Consider the following 16,158-nt stretch of genomic DNA (forward strand, 5'->3'; position numbering starts at 1 on the left):
CTGCGTGCAGAGCAATTCCGTGTTGCACATCACACATGAAAGGAGCATTGATTTCCTTGATGGCACTCCAGAGAAACCCCAAGAACTCTGTTTCAAGGCTAGAGGGATCCTGAGGTCACTGTAGCAACACGAAAGAGCTCCGTGGACCAAAAATCAACTCGAGATGAGAGGTTAGTTCCTGGCATCGACTCCAGAGGAATACCACCTTACCAGAAGCACCTCAAGAGGAGGCTTCTCTCAGCTCTAGGAATGTGAGAGGGACCCTGAGTTTTCGGCCTCAAGTGGAATGGACACCGCGATGCCCTGACTCGAAATAAGGCCGGATATCCCTGCAGTGACTTGAATGTAGGCTCGTCTTGCATCTCCCAAGACGAAAGGATGTCTGAATCCCCTGTGGAGACCACAGAGAAAGACCTAGTTGCCCACCTCATCGCGACCGGAGGCCTCACATCCTTTGAAAACTCCAGAGGTACGCGGAGATCAGTGCCTCCAAAGGAGACGATGCCTGACTCCTCGTGAAACTTGATAGGAGTCCCAGGATTCCTGTGGCACGTGGAAAGGGACCCTTGGTCTCCCGCCTCAGCTGGAGAGGCGTCCCAATTGCCCTGCCAAGCCTCGAGGAGAATCCCGAGTTGTCCCTCGCAACTAGGCAGGAGTCCTGACGTCGCTGAACAAACATGTGGTTGGAAGGGCCATCCCCGTCGTAACTCGAGAATATACCCCGGGTTCCCGCCGCAACTCGAGAAAAACAATGAGACTTCCCCCTCGCTGTGAGATGATGCACTATTCCCCTGCACTGCATGCAGAGCAATTCCGTGTTGCACATCAAACATGAAAGTAGCCTTGATTTCCTTGATGGTACTCCAGAGAAACCCTAAGAACACTGTTTCAAGGCTAGAGGGATCCTGAGGTCACTGTAGCAACACGAAAGAGCTCCGTGGACCAAAAATCAACTCCAGATGAGAGGTTAGTCCCTAGCTTCGACTCCAGAGGAATACCACCTTGCACAAGCACCTCAAGAGGTGGCTTCTCTCAGCTCTAGGTATGTGAGAGGGACTCTAAGTTTGCGGCCTCAAATGGAATGGACACCGCGATGCCCTGACGTGAAATAAGGCCGGATATTTCTGCAGTGACTTGAATGCAGGCTCCTCTTGCATCTTCCAAATCGAAAGGATGTCTGAATCCCCTGTGGAGACCACAGAGAAAGACCTAGTTCCCCACCTCATCGCGACCGGAGGCCTCACATCCTTTGAAAACTCCAGAGGTACGCGGAGATCAGTGCCTCCAAAGGAGACGATGCCTGACTCCTCGTGAAACTTGATAGGAGTCCCAGGATTCCTGTGGCACGTGGAAAGGGACAGTTGGTCTCCCGCCTCAGCTGGAGAGGCGTCCCAATTGCCCTGCCAAGCCTCGAGGAGAATCCCGAGTTGTCCCTCGCAACTAGGCAGGAGTCCTGACGTCGCTGAACAAACACGTGTGTGGAAGGGCCATCCCCGTCGTAACTCGAGAATATACCCCAGGTTCCCACCGCAACTCGAGAAAAACCATGAGACTTCTCCCTCGCTGCGAGATGAGGCCCGATTCCCCTGCACTGCGTGCAGAGCAATTCGGTGTTGCACATCACACATGAAAGGAGCCTTGATTTCCTTGATGGCACTCCAGAGAAACCCCAAGAACACTGTTTCAAGGCTAGAGGGATCCTGAGGTCACTGTAGCAACACGAAAGAGCTCCGTGGACCAAAAATCAACTCGAGATGAGAGGTTAGTCCCTGGCTTCGACTCCAGAGGAATACCACCTTAACACAAGCACCTCAAGAGGAGGCTTCTCTCAGCTCTAGGTATGTGAGAGGGACCCTGAGTTTGCGGCCTCAAGTGGAATGGACACCGCGATGCCCTAACGCGAAATAAGGCCGGATATCCCTGCAGTGACTTGAATGTAGGCTCGTCTTGCATCTCCCAAGACGAAAGGATGTCTGAATCCCCTGTGGAGACCACAGAGAAAGACCTAGTTCCCCACCTCATCGCGACCGGAGGCCTCACATCCCTTGAAAACTCCAGAGGTACGCAGAGATCAGTGCCTCAAAAGGAGACGATGCCTGACTCCTCGTGAAACTTGATAGGAGTCCCAGGATTCCTGTGGCACGTGGAAAGGGACCCTTGGTCTCCCGCCTCAGCTGGAGAGGCGTTCCAATTGCCCTGCCAAGCCTCGAGGAGAACCCCGAGTTGTCCCTCGCAACTAGGCAGGAGTCCTGACGTCGCTGAACAAACACGTGGGTGGAAGGGCCATCCCCATCGTAACTCGAGAATATACCCCAGTTTCCCGCCGCAACTCGAGAAAAACCATGAGACTTCCCCCTCGCCGCAAAATGAGGCCCGATTCCCCTGCACTGCGTGCAGAGCAATTCCGTGTTGCACATCACACATGAAAGGAGCCTTGATTTCCTTGATGGCACTCCAGAGAAACCCCAAGAACACTGTTTCAAGGCTAGAGGGATCCTGAGGTCACTGTAGCAACACGAAAGAGCTCCGTGGACCAAAAATCAACTCGAGATGAGAGGTTAGTCCCTGGCTTCGACTCCAGAGGAATACCACCTTACCACAAGCACCTCAAGAGGAGGCTTCTCTCAGCTGTAGGTATGTGAGAGGGACCCTGATTTTGTGGCCTCAAGTGGAATGGACACCGCGATGCCCTGACTCGAAATAAGGCCGGATATCCCTGCAGTGACTTGAATGCAGGCTCGTCTTGCACCTCCCAAGACGAAAGGATGTCTGAATCCCCTCTGGAGACCACAGAGAAAGACCTAGTTCCCCACCTCATCGCGACCGGAGGCCTCACATCCTTTGAAAACTCCAGAGGTACGCGGAGATCAGTGCCTCCAAAGGAGACGATGCCTGACTCCTCATGAAACTTGATAGGAGTCCCAGGATTCCTGTGGCACGTGGAAAGGGACCCTTGGTCTCCCGCCTCTGCTGGAGAGGCGTTCCAATTGCCCTGCCAAGCCTCGAGGAGTACCCCGAGTTGTCCCTCGCAAGTAGGCAGGAGGCCTGACGTCGCTGAAGAAACACGTGGGTGGAAGGGCCATCCCCGTCGTAACTCGAGAATATACCCCAGGTTCCCGCTGCAACTCGAGAAAAACAATGAGACTTCCCCCTCGCCGCGAGATGAGGCCCGATTCCCCTGCACTGCGTGCAGAGCAATTCCGTGTTGCACATCACACATGAAAGGAGCCTTGATCTCCTTGATGGCACTCCAGAGAATCCCCAAGAACACTGTTTCAAGGCTAGAGGGATCCTGAGGTCACTGTAGCAACACGAAAGAGCTCCGTGGACCAAAAATCAACTCGAGATGAGAGCTTAGTCCCTGGCTTCGACTCCAGAGGAATACCACCTTACCACAAGCACCTCAAGAGGAGGCTTCTCTCAGCTCTAGCTATGTGAGAGGGACCCTGAGTTTGCGGCCTCAAGTGGAATGGAGACCGCGATGCCCTGACTCGAAATAAGGCCGGATATCCCTGCAGTGACTTGAATGCAGGCTCGTCTTGCATCTCCCAAGACGAAAGGATGTCTGAATCCCCTGTGGAGACCACAGAGAAAGACCTAGTTCCCCACCTCATCGCGACCGGAGGCCTCACATCCTTTGAAAACTCCAGAGGTAAGCGCAGATCAGTGCCTCCAAAGGAGACGATGCCTGACTCCTCGTGAAACTTGTTAGGATTCCCAGGATTCCTGTGGCACGTGGAAACGGACCCTCGGTCTCCCGCCTCAGCTGGAGAGGCGTCCCAATTTCCCTGTCAAGCCTCGAGGAGAATCCCGAGTTGTCCCTCGCAACTAGGAAGGAGTCCTGACGTCGCTGAACAAACACGTGGTTGGAAGGTCCATCCCCGTCGTACTTAGAGAATATACCCCAGGTTCCCGCCGCAACTCGAGAAAAACCATGAGACTTCCCCCTCGCCGCGAGATGAGGTCCGATTCCCCTGCACTGCGTGCAGAGCAATTCCGTGTTGCACATCACACATGAAAGGAGCATTGATTTCCTTGATGGCACTCCAGAGAAACCCCAAGAACTCTGTTTCAAGGCTAGAGGGATCCTGAGGTCACTGTAGCAACACGAAAGAGCTCCGTGGACCAAAAATCAACTCGAGATGAGAGGTTAGTTCCTGGCATCGACTCCAGAGGAATACCACCTTACCAGAAGCACCTCAAGAGGAGGCTTCTCTCAGCTCTAGGAATGTGAGAGGGACCCTGAGTTTTCGGCCTCAAGTGGAATGGACACCGCGATGCCCTGACTCGAAATAAGGCCGGATATCCCTGCAGTGACTTGAATGCAGGCTCGTCTTGCATCTCCCAAGACGAAAGGATGTCTGAATCCCCTGTGGAGACCATAGAGAAAGACCTAGTTCCCCACCTCATCGCGACCGGAGGCCTCACATCCTTTGAAAACTCCAGAGGTAAGCGCAGATCAGTGCCTCCAAAGGAGACGATGCCTGACTCCTCGTGAAACTTGTTAGGATTCCCAGGATTCCTGTGGCACGTGGAAAGGGACCCTTGGTCTCCCGCCTCAGCTGGAGAGGCGTCCCAATTGCCCTGCCAAGCCTCGAGGAGAATCCCGAGTTGTCCCTCACAACTAGGCAGGAGTCCTGACGTCGCTGAACAAACACGTGTGTGGAAGGGCCATCCCCGTCGTAACTCGAGAATATTCCCCAGGTTCCCGCCGCAACTCGAGAAAAACCATGAGACTTCCCCCTCGCCGCAAAATGAGGCCCGATTCCCCTGCACTGCGTGCAGAGCAATTCCGTGTTGCACATCACACATGAAAGGAGCCTTGATTTCCTTGATGGCACTCCAGAGAAACCCCAAGAACACTGTTTCAAGGCTAGAGGGATCCTGAGGTCACTGTAGCAACACGAAAGAGCTCCGTGGACCAAAAATCAACTCGAGATGAGAGGTTAGTCCCTGGCTTCGACTCCAGAGGAATACCACCTTACCACAAGCACCTCAAGAGGAGGCTTCTCTCAGCTCTAGCTATGTGAGAGGGACCCTGAGTTTGCGGCCTCAAGTGGAATGGACACCGCGATGCCCTGACTTGAAATAAGGCCGGATATCCCTGCAGTGACTTGAATGCAGGCTCGTCTTGCATCTCCCAAGACGAAAGGATGTCTGAATCCCCTGTGGAGACCACAGAGAAAGACCTAGTTCCCCACCTCATCGCGACCGGAGGCCTCATATCCTTTGAAAACTCCAGAGGTACGCGGAGATCAGTGCCTCCAAAGGAGACGATGCCTGACTCCTCGTGAAACTTGATAGGAGTCCCAGGATTCCTGTGGCACGTGGAAAGGGACCCTTGGTCTCCCGCCTCAGCTGGAGAGGCGTCCCAATTGCCCTGCCAAGCCTCGAGGAGAACCCCGAGTTGTCCCTCGCAACTAGGCAGGAGTCCTGACGTCGCTGAAGAAACACGTGGCTGGAAGGGCCATCCCCGTCGTAACTCGAGAATATACCCCAGGTTCCCGCCGCAACTCGAGAAAAACCATGAGACTTACCCCTCGCCGCGAAATGAGGCCCGATTCCCCTGCACTGCGTGCAGAGCAATTCCGTGTTGCACATCACACATGAAAGGAGCCTTGATTTCCTTGATGGCACTCCAGAGAAACCCCAAGAACACTGTTTCAAGGCTAGAGGGATCCTGAGGTCACTGTAGCAACACGAAAGAGCTCCGTGGACCAAAAATCAACTCGAGATGAGAGGTTAGTCCCTGGCTTCGACTCCAGAGGAATACCACCTTACCACAAGCACCTCAAGAGGAGGCTTCTCTCAGCTCTAGGTATGTGAGAGGGACCCTGAGTTTGCGGCCTCAAGTGGAATGGACACTGCGATGCCCTGACTCGAAATAAGGCCGGATATCCCTAGAGTGACTTGAATGCAGGCTCGTCTTGCATCTCCCAAGACGAAAGGATGTCTGAATCCCCTGTAGAGACCATAGAGAAAGACCTAGTTCTCCACCTCATCGCGACCGGAGGCCTCACATCCTTTGAAAACTCCAGAGGTACCCGGAGATCAGTGCCTCCAAAGGAGACGATGCCTGACTCCTCGTGAAACTTGATAGGATTCCCAGGATTCCTGTGGCACGTGGAAAGGGACCCTCGGTCTCCCGCCTCAGCTGGAGAGGCGTCCCAATTGCCCTGCCAAGCCTCGAGGAGAATCCCGAGTTGTCCCTCGCAACTAGGCAGGAGTCCTGACGTCGCTGAACAAACACGTGGTTGGAAGGTCCATCCCCGTCGTACTTAGAGAATATACCCCAGGTTCCCGCCGCAACTCGAGAAAAACCATAAGACTTCCCCCTCGTCGCGAGATGAGGCTCGATTCCCCTGCACTGCATGAAGAGCAATTCCGTGTTGCACATCAAACAAGAAAGGAGCCTTGATTTCCTTGATGGCACTCCAGAGAAACCCCAAGAACACTGTTTCAAGGATAGAGGGATCCTGAGGTCACTGTAGCGACACGAAAGAGCTCCGTGGACCAAAAATCAACTCGAGATGAGAGGTTAGTCCCTGGCTTCGATTCCAGAGGAATACCACCTTACCACAAGCACTTCAAGAGGAGGCTTCTCTCAGCTCTAGCTATGTGAGAGGGACCCTGATTTTGTGGCCTCAAGTGGAATGGACACCGCGATGCCCTGACGCGAAATAAGGCCGGATATCCCTGCAGTGACTTGAATGCAGGCTCGTCTTGCATCTCCCAAGATGAAAGGATGTCTGAATCCCCTGTGGAGACCACAGAGAAAGACCTAGTTCCCCACCTCATCGCGACCGGAGGCCTCACATCCTTTGAAAACTCCAGAGGTACGCGGAGATCAGTGCCTCCAAAGGAGACGATGCCTGACTCCTCGTGAAACTTGATAGGAGTCCCAGGATTCCTGTGGCACATGGAAAGGGACCGTTGGTCTCCCGCCTCAGCTGGAGAGGCGTCCCAATTGCCCTGCCAAGCCTCGAGGAGAATCCCGAGTTGTCCCTCGCAACTAGGCAGGAGTCCTGACGTCGCGGAAGAAACACGTGTGTGGAAGGGCCATCCCCGTCGTAACTCGAGAATATACCCCAGGTTCCCGCCGCAACTCGAGAAAAACCATGAGACTTCCCCCTCGCTGCGAGATGAGGCCCGATTCCCCTGCACTGCGTGCAGAGCAATTCCGTGTTGCACATCAAACAAGAAAGGAGCCTTGATTTCCTTGATGGCACTCCAGAGAAACCCCAAGAACACTGTTTCAAGGCTAGAGGGATCCTGAGGTCACTGTAGCAACACGAAAGAGCTCCGTGGACCAAAAATCAACTCGAGATGAGAGCTTAGTCCCTGGCTTCGACTCCAGAGGAAACCACCTTAACACAAGCACCTCAAGAGGAGGCTTCTCTCAGCTCTAGGTATGTGAGAGGGACCCTGAGTTTGCGGCCTCAAGTGGAATGCACACCGCGATGCCCTGACTCGAAATAAGGCCGGATATCCCTGCAGTGACTTGAATGCAGGCTCGTCTTGCATCTCCCAAGACGAAAGGATGTCTGAATCCCCTGTGGAGACCACAGAGAAAGACCTAGTTCCCCACCTCATCGCGACCGGAGGCCTCACATCCTTTGAAAACTCCAGAGGTACGCGGAGATCAGTGCCTCCAAAGGAGAAGATGCCTGACTCCTCGTGAAACTTGATAGGAGTCCCAGGATTCCTGTGGCACGTGGAAAGGGACCCTTGGTCTCCCGCCTCAGCTGGAGAGGCGGCCCAATTGCCCTGCCAAGCCTCGAGGAGAACCCCGAGTTGTCCCTCGCAACTTGGCAGGAGTCCTGACCTCGCTGAACAAACACGTGGTTGGAAGGGCCATCCCCGTCGTACTTCGAGAATATACCCCAGGTTCCAGCCGCAACTCGAGAAAAACCATGAGACTTCCCCCTCGCCGCGATATGAGGCCCGATTCCCCTGCACTGCGTGCAGAGCAATTCCGTGTTGCACATCACACATGAAAGGAGCCTTGATTTCCTTGATGGCACTCCAGAGAAACCCCAAGAACACTGTTTCAAGGCTAGAGGGATCCTGAGGTCACTGTAGCAACACGAAAGAGCTCCGTGGACCAAAAATCAACTCGAGATGAGAGGTTAGTCCCTGGCTTCGACTCCAGAGGAATACCACCTTACCACAAGCACCTCAAGAGGAGGCTTCTCTCAGCTCTAGGTATGTGAGAGGGACCCTGAGTTTGCGGCCTCAAGTGGAATGGACACTGCGATGCCCTGACTCGAAATAAGGCCGGATATCCCTAGAGTGACTTGAATGCAGGCTCGTCTTGCATCTCCCAAGACGAAAGGATGTCTGAATCCCCTGTAGAGACCATAGAGAAAGACCTAGTTCTCCACCTCATCGCGACCGGAGGCCTCACATCCTTTGAAAACTCCAGAGGTACCCGGAGATCAGTGCCTCCAAAGGAGACGATGCCTGACTCCTCGTGAAACTTGATAGGATTCCCAGGATTCCTGTGGCACGTGGAAAGGGACCCTCGGTCTCCCGCCTCAGCTGGAGAGGCGTCCCAATTGCCCTGCCAAGCCTCGAGGAGAATCCCGAGTTGTCCCTCGCAACTAGGCAGGAGTCCTGACGTCGCTGAACAAACACGTGGTTGGAAGGTCCATCCCCGTCGTACTTAGAGAATATACCCCAGGTTCCCGCCGCAACTCGAGAAAAACCATAAGACTTCCCCCTCGTCGCGAGATGAGGCTCGATTCCCCTGCACTGCATGAAGAGCAATTCCGTGTTGCACATCAAACAAGAAAGGAGCCTTGATTTCCTTGATGGCACTCCAGAGAAACCCCAAGAACACTGTTTCAAGGATAGAGGGATCCTGAGGTCACTGTAGCGACACGAAAGAGCTCCGTGGACCAAAAATCAACTCGAGATGAGAGGTTAGTCCCTGGCTTCGATTCCAGAGGAATACCACCTTACCACAAGCACTTCAAGAGGAGGCTTCTCTCAGCTCTAGCTATGTGAGAGGGACCCTGATTTTGTGGCCTCAAGTGGAATGGACACCGCGATGCCCTGACGCGAAATAAGGCCGGATATCCCTGCAGTGACTTGAATGCAGGCTCGTCTTGCATCTCCCAAGACGAAAGGATGTCTGAATCCCCTGTGGAGACCACAGAGAAAGACCTAGTTCCCCACCTCATCGCGACCGGAGGCCTCACATCCTTTGAAAACTCCAGAGGTACGCGGAGATCAGTGCCTCCAAAGGAGACGATGCCTGACTCCTCGTGAAACTTGATAGGAGTCCCAGGATTCCTGTGGCACATGGAAAGGGACCGTTGGTCTCCCGCCTCAGCTGGAGAGGCGTCCCAATTGCCCTGCCAAGCCTCGAGGAGAATCCCGAGTTGTCCCTCGCAACTAGGCAGGAGTCCTGACGTCGCGGAAGAAACACGTGTGTGGAAGGGCCATCCCCGTCGTAACTCGAGAATATACCCCAGGTTCCCGCCGCAACTCGAGAAAAACCATGAGACTTCCCCCTCGCTGCGAGATGAGGCCCGATTCCCCTGCACTGCGTGCAGAGCAATTCCGTGTTGCACATCAAACAAGAAAGGAGCCTTGATTTCCTTGATGGCACTCCAGAGAAACCCCAAGAACACTGTTTCAAGGCTAGAGGGATCCTGAGGTCACTGTAGCAACACGAAAGAGCTCCGTGGACCAAAAATCAACTCGAGATGAGAGCTTAGTCCCTGGCTTCGACTCCAGAGGAAACCACCTTAACACAAGCACCAAAAGAGGAGGCTTCTCTCAGCTCTAGGTATGTGAGAGGGACCCTGAGTTTGCGGCCTCAAGTGGAATGCACACCGCGATGCCCTGACTCGAAATAAGGCCGGATATCCCTGCAGTGACTTGAATGCAGGCTCGTCTTGCATCTCCCAAGACGAAAGGATGTCTGAATCCCCTGTGGAGACCACAGAGAAAGACCTAGTTCCCCACCTCATCGCGACCGGAGGCCTCACATCCTTTGAAAACTCCAGAGGTACGCGGAGATCAGTGCCTCCAAAGGAGAAGATGCCTGACTCCTCGTGAAACTTGATAGGAGTCCCAGGATTCCTGTGGCACGTGGAAAGGGACCCTTGGTCTCCCGCCTCAGCTGGAGAGGCGGCCCAATTGCCCTGCCAAGCCTCGAGGAGAACCCCGAGTTGTCCCTCGCAACTTGGCAGGAGTCCTGACCTCGCTGAACAAACACGTGGTTGGAAGGGCCATCCCCGTCGTACTTCGAGAATATACCCCAGGTTCCAGCCGCAACTCGAGAAAAACCATGAGACTTCCCCCTCGCCGCGATATGAGGCCCGATTCCCCTGCACTGCGTGCAGAGCAATTCCGTGTTGCACATCACACATGAAAGGAGCCTTGTTTTTCTTGACGGCACTCCAGCGAAACCCCAAGTACACTGTTTCAAGGCTAGAGGGATCCTGAGGTCACTGTAGCAACACGAAAGAGCTCCGTGGACCAAAAATCAACTCGAGATGAGAGGTTAGTCCCTGGCTTCGACTCCAGAGGAATACCACCTTACCACAAGCACCTCAGGAGGAGGCTCCTCTCAGCTCTAGCTATGTGAGACGGACCCTGAGTTTGCCGCCTCAAGTGGAATGGACACCGCGATGCCCTGACTCGAAATAAGGCCGGATATCCCTGCAGTGACTTGAATGCAGGCTCTTCTTGCATCTCCCAAGACGAAAGGATGTCTGAATCCCCTGTGGAGACAACAGAGAAAGACCTAGTTCCCCACCTCATCGCGACCGGAGGCCTCACATCCCTTGAAAATTCCAGAGGTACGCGGAGATCAGTGCCTCCAAAGGAGACGATGCCTGACTCCTCGTGAAACTTGATAGGAGTCCCAGGATTCCTGTGGCACGTGGAAAGGGACCCTTGGTCTCCCGCTTCAGCTGGAGAGGCGTTCCAATTGCCCTGCCAAGCCTCGAGGAGAACCCCGAGTTGTCCCTCGCAACTAGGCAGGAGTCCTGACGTCGCTGAACAAACACGTGGTTGGAAGGGCCATCCCCGTCGTAACTCGAGAATATACCCCAGGTTCCCGCCGCAACTCGAGAAAAACCATGAGACTTCCCCATCGCCGCGAGATGAGGCCCGATTCCCCTGCACTGCGTGCAGAGCAATTCCGTGTTGCACATCACACCTGAAAGGAGCCTTGATTTCCTTGATGGCACTCCAGAGAAACCCCAAGAACACTGTTTCAAGGCTAGAGGGATCCTGAGGTCACTGTAGCAACACGAAAGAGCTCCGTGGACCAAAAATCAACTCGAGATGAGAGCTTAGTCCCTGGCTTCGACTCCAGAGGAATACCACCTTACCACAAGCACCTCAAGAGGAGGCTTCTCTCAGCTCTAGTTATGTGAGAGGGGCCCTGAGTTTGCGGCCTCAAGTGGAATGGAGACCGCGATGCCCTGACTCGAAATAAGGCCGAATATTCCTGCAGTGACTTGAATGCAGGATCGTCTTGCATCTCCCAAGACGAAAGGATATCTGAATCCCCTGTGGAGACCACAGAGAAAGACCTAGTTCCCCACCTCATCGCGACCGGAGGCCTCACATCCTTTGAAAACTCCAGAGGTATGCGGAGATCAGTGCCTCCAAAGGAGACGATGCCTGACTCCTCGTGAAACTTGATAGGATTCCCAGGATTCCTGTGGCACGTGGAAAGGGACCCTTGGTCTCCCGCCTCAGCTGGAGAGGCGTCCCAATTGCCCTGCCAAGCCTCGAGGAGAATCCCGAGTTGTCCCTCGCAACTAGGCAGGAGTCCTGACGTTGCTGAACAAACACGTGGCTGGAAGGGCCATCCCCGTCGTAACTCGAGAATATTCCCCAGGTTCCTGCTGCAACTCGAGAAAAACCATGAGACTTCCCCCTCGCCGCGATATGAGGCCCGATTCCCCTGCACTGCATGCAGAGCAATTCCGTGTTGCACATCACACATGAAAGGAGCCTTGATTTCCTTGATGGCACTCCAGAGAAACCCCAAGAACACTGTTTCAAGGCTAGAGGGATCCTGAGGTCACTGTAGCAACACGATAGAGCTCCGTGGACCAAAAATCAACACGAGATGAGAGCTTAGTCCCTGGCTTCGACTCAAGAGGAATACCACCTTACCACAAGCACCTCAAGAGGAGGCTTCTCTCAGCTCTAGGTATGTGAGAGGGACCCTGATTTGGGGCCTCAAGTGGAATGGAGACCGCGATGCCCTGACTCGAAATAAGGCCGAATATCCCTGCAGTGACTTGAATGCAGGCTCGTCTTGCATCTCCCAAGACGAAAGGATGTCTGAATCCCCTGTGGAGACCACAGAGAAAGACCTAGTTCCCCACCTCATCGCGACCGGAGGCCTCACATCCTTTGAAAACTCCAGAGGTACGCGAAGATCAGTGCCTCCAAAGGAGACGATGCCTGACTCCTCGTGAAACTTGATAGGATTTCCAGGATTCCTGTGGCACGTGCAAAGCGACCCTTGGTCTCCCGCCTCAGCTGGAGAGGCGTCCCAATTGCCCTGCCAAGCCTCGAGGAAAATCCCGAGTTGTCCCTCGCAACTAGGCAGGAGTCCTGACGTCGCTGAACAAACACGTGTCTGGAAGGGCCATCCCCATCGTAACTCGAGAATATTCCCCAGGTTCCCGCCGCAACTCGAGAAACACCATGAGACTTCCCACTCGCCGCGAGATGAGGTCCGATTCCCCTGCACTGCGTGCAGAGCAATTCCGTGTTGCACATCAAACAAGAAAGGAGCCTTGATTTCCTTGATGGCACTCCAGAGAAACCCCAAGAACACTGTTTCAAGGCTAGAGGGATCCTGAGGTCACTGTAGCAACACGAAAGAGCTCCGTGGACCAAAAATCAACTCGAGATGAGAGGTTAGTCCCTGGCTTCGACTCCAGAGGAATACCACCTTACCACAAGCACCTCAAGAGGAGGCTCCTCTCAACTCTAGCTATGTGAGACGGACCCTGAGTTTGCGGCCTCAAGTGGAATGGACACCGCGATGCCCTGACTCGAAATAAGGCCGGATATCCCTGCAGTGACTTGAATGCAGGCTCGTCTTGCATCTCCCAAGACGAAAGGATGTCTGAATCCCCTGTGGAGACCACAGAGAAAGACCTAGTTCCCCAGCTCATCGCGACCGGAGGCCTCACATCCTTTGAAAACTCCAGAGGTACGCGGAGATCAGTGCCTCCAAAGGAGACGATGCCTGACTCCTCGTGAAACTTGATAGGAGTCCCAGGATTCCTGTGGCAAGTGAAAGGGACCCTTGGTCTCCCTCCTCAGCTGGAGAGGCGTCCCAATTGCCCTGCCAAGCCTCGAGGAGATTCCCGAGTTGTCCCTCGCAACTAGGCAGGAGTCCTGACGTCGCTGAACAAACATGTGGTTGGAAAGGCCATCCCCGTCGTAACTCGAGAATATACACCAGGTTCCCACCGCAACTCGAGAAAAACCATGAGACTTCCCCCTCGCCGTGAGATGAGGCACGATTCCCCTGCACGGCATGCAGAGCAATTCCGTGTTGCACATCAAACATGAAAATAGCCTTGATTTCCTTGATGGCACTCCAGAGAAACCCGAAGAACACTGTTTCAAGGCTAGAGGGATCCTGAGGTCACTGTAGCAACACGAAAGAGCTCCGTGGACCAAAAATCAACTCGAGATGAGAGGTTAGTCCCTGGCTTCGATTCCAGAGGAATACCACCTTACCACAAGCACCTCAAGAGGAGGCTTCTCTCAGCTCTAGCTATGTGAGAGGGACCCTGAGTTTGTGGCCTCAAGTGGAATGGACACCGCGATGCCCTGACGCGAAATAAGGCCAGATATCCCTGCAGTGACTTGAATGCAGGCTCGTCTTGCATCTCCCAAGATGAAAGGATGTCTGAATCCCCTGTGGAGACCACAGAGAAAGACCTAGTTCCCCACCTCATCGCGACCGGAGGCCTCACATCCTTTGAAAACTCCAGAGGTACGCGGAGATCAGTGCCTCCAAAGGAGACGATGCCTGACTCCTCGTGAAACTTGATAGGAGTCCCAGGATTCCTGTGGCACATGGAAAGGGACCGTTGGTCTCCCGCCTCAGCTGGAGAGGCGTCCCAATTGCCCTGCCAAGCCTCGAGGAGAATCCCGAGTTGTCCCTCGCAACTAGGCAGGAGTCCTGATGTCGCGGAAGAAACACGTGTGTGGAAGGGCCATCCCCGTCGTAACTCGAGAATATACCCCAGGTTCCCGCCGCAACTCGAGAAAAACCATGAGACTTCCCCCTCGCTGCGAGATGAGGCCCGATTCCCCTGCACTGCGTGCAGAGCAATTCCGTGTTGCACATCAAACAAGAAAGGAGCCTTGATTTCCTTGATGGCACTCCAGAGAAACCCCAAGAACACTGTTTCAAGGCTAGAGGGATCCTGAGGTCACTGTAGCAACACGAAAGAGCTCCGTGGACCAAAAATCAACTCGAGATGAGAGCTTAGTCCCTGGCTTCGACTCCAGAGGAAACCACCTTAACACAAGCACCTCAAGAGGAGGCTTCTCTCAGCTCTAGGTATGTGAGAGGGACCCTGAGTTTGCGGCCTCAAGTGGAATGCACACCGCGATGCCCTGACTCGAAATAAGGCCGGATATCCCTGCAGTGACTTGAATGCAGGCTCGTCTTGCATCTCCCAAGACGAAAGGATGTCTGAATCCCCTGTGGAGACCACAGAGAAAGACCTAGTTCCCCACCTCATCGCGACCGGAGGCCTCACATCCTTTGAAAACTCCAGAGGTACGCGGAGATCAGTGCCTCCAAAGGAGAAGATGCCTGACTCCTCGTGAAACTTGATAGGAGTCCCAGGATTCCTGTGGCACGTGGAAAGGGACCCTTGGTCTCCCGCCTCAGCTGGAGAGGCGGCCCAATTGCCCTGCCAAGCCTCGAGGAGAACCCCGAGTTGTCCCTCGCAACTAGGCAGGAGTCCTGACGTCGCTGAACAAACACGTGGGTGGAAGGGCCATCCCCGTCGTAACTCGAGAATATACCCCAGGTTCCCGCCGCAACTCGAGAAAAACCATGAGACTTCCCCATCGCCGCGAGATGAGGCCCGATTCCCCTGCACTGCGTGCAGAGCAATTCCGTGTTGCACATCACACCTGAAAGGAGCCTTTATTTCCTTGATGGCACTCCAGAGAAACCCCAAGAACACTGTTTCAAGGCTAGAGGGATCCTGAGGTCACTGTAGCAACACGAAAGAGCTCCGTGGACCAAAAATCAACTCGAGATGAGAGCTTAGTCCCTGGCTTCGACTCCAGAGGAATACCACCTTACCACAAGCACCTCAAGAGGAGGCTTCTCTCAGTTCTAGTTATGTGAGAGGGGCCCTGAGTTTGCGGCCTCAAGTGGAATGGAGACCGCGATGCCCTGACTCGAAATAAGGCCGAATATTCATGCAGTGACTTGAATGCAGGATCGTCTTGCATCTCCCAAGACGAAAGGATATCTGATCCCCTGTGGAGACCACAGAGAAAGACCTAGTTCCCCACCTCATCGCGACCGGAGGCCTCACATCCTTTGAAAACTCCAGAGGTATGCGGAGATCAGTGCCTCCAAAGGAGACGATGCCTGACTCCTCGTGAAACTTGATAGGATTCCCAGGATTCCTGTGGCACGTGGAAAGGGACCCTTGGTCTCCCGCCTCAGCTGGAGAGGCGTCCCAATTGCCCTGCCAAGCCTCGAGGAGAATCCCGAGTTGTCCCTCGCAACTAGGCAGGAGTCCTGACGTTGCTGAACAAACACGTGGCTGGAAGGGCCATCCCCGTCGTAACTCGAGAATATTCCCCAGGTTCCTGCTGCAACTCGAGAAAAACCATGAGACTTCCCCCTCGCCGCGATATGAGGCCCGATTCCCCTGCACTGCATGCAGAGCAATTCCGTGTTGCACATCAAACAAGAAAGGAGCCTTGATTTCCTTGATGGCACTCCAGAGAAACCCCAAAAACACTGTTTCAAGGCTAGAGGGATCCTGAGGTCACTGTAGCAACACGAAAGAGCTCCGTGGACCAAAAATCAACTCGAGATGAGAGGTTAGTCACTGGCTTCGACTCCAGAGGAATACCACCTTACCACAAGCACCACAAGAGGAGGCTTTTCTCAGCTCT

The sequence above is a fragment of the Cervus elaphus genome, chromosome 22 (assembly GCF_910594005.1).
Source record: "Cervus elaphus chromosome 22, mCerEla1.1, whole genome shotgun sequence".
NCBI classification, from domain to species: domain Eukaryota; kingdom Metazoa; phylum Chordata; class Mammalia; order Artiodactyla; family Cervidae; genus Cervus; species Cervus elaphus.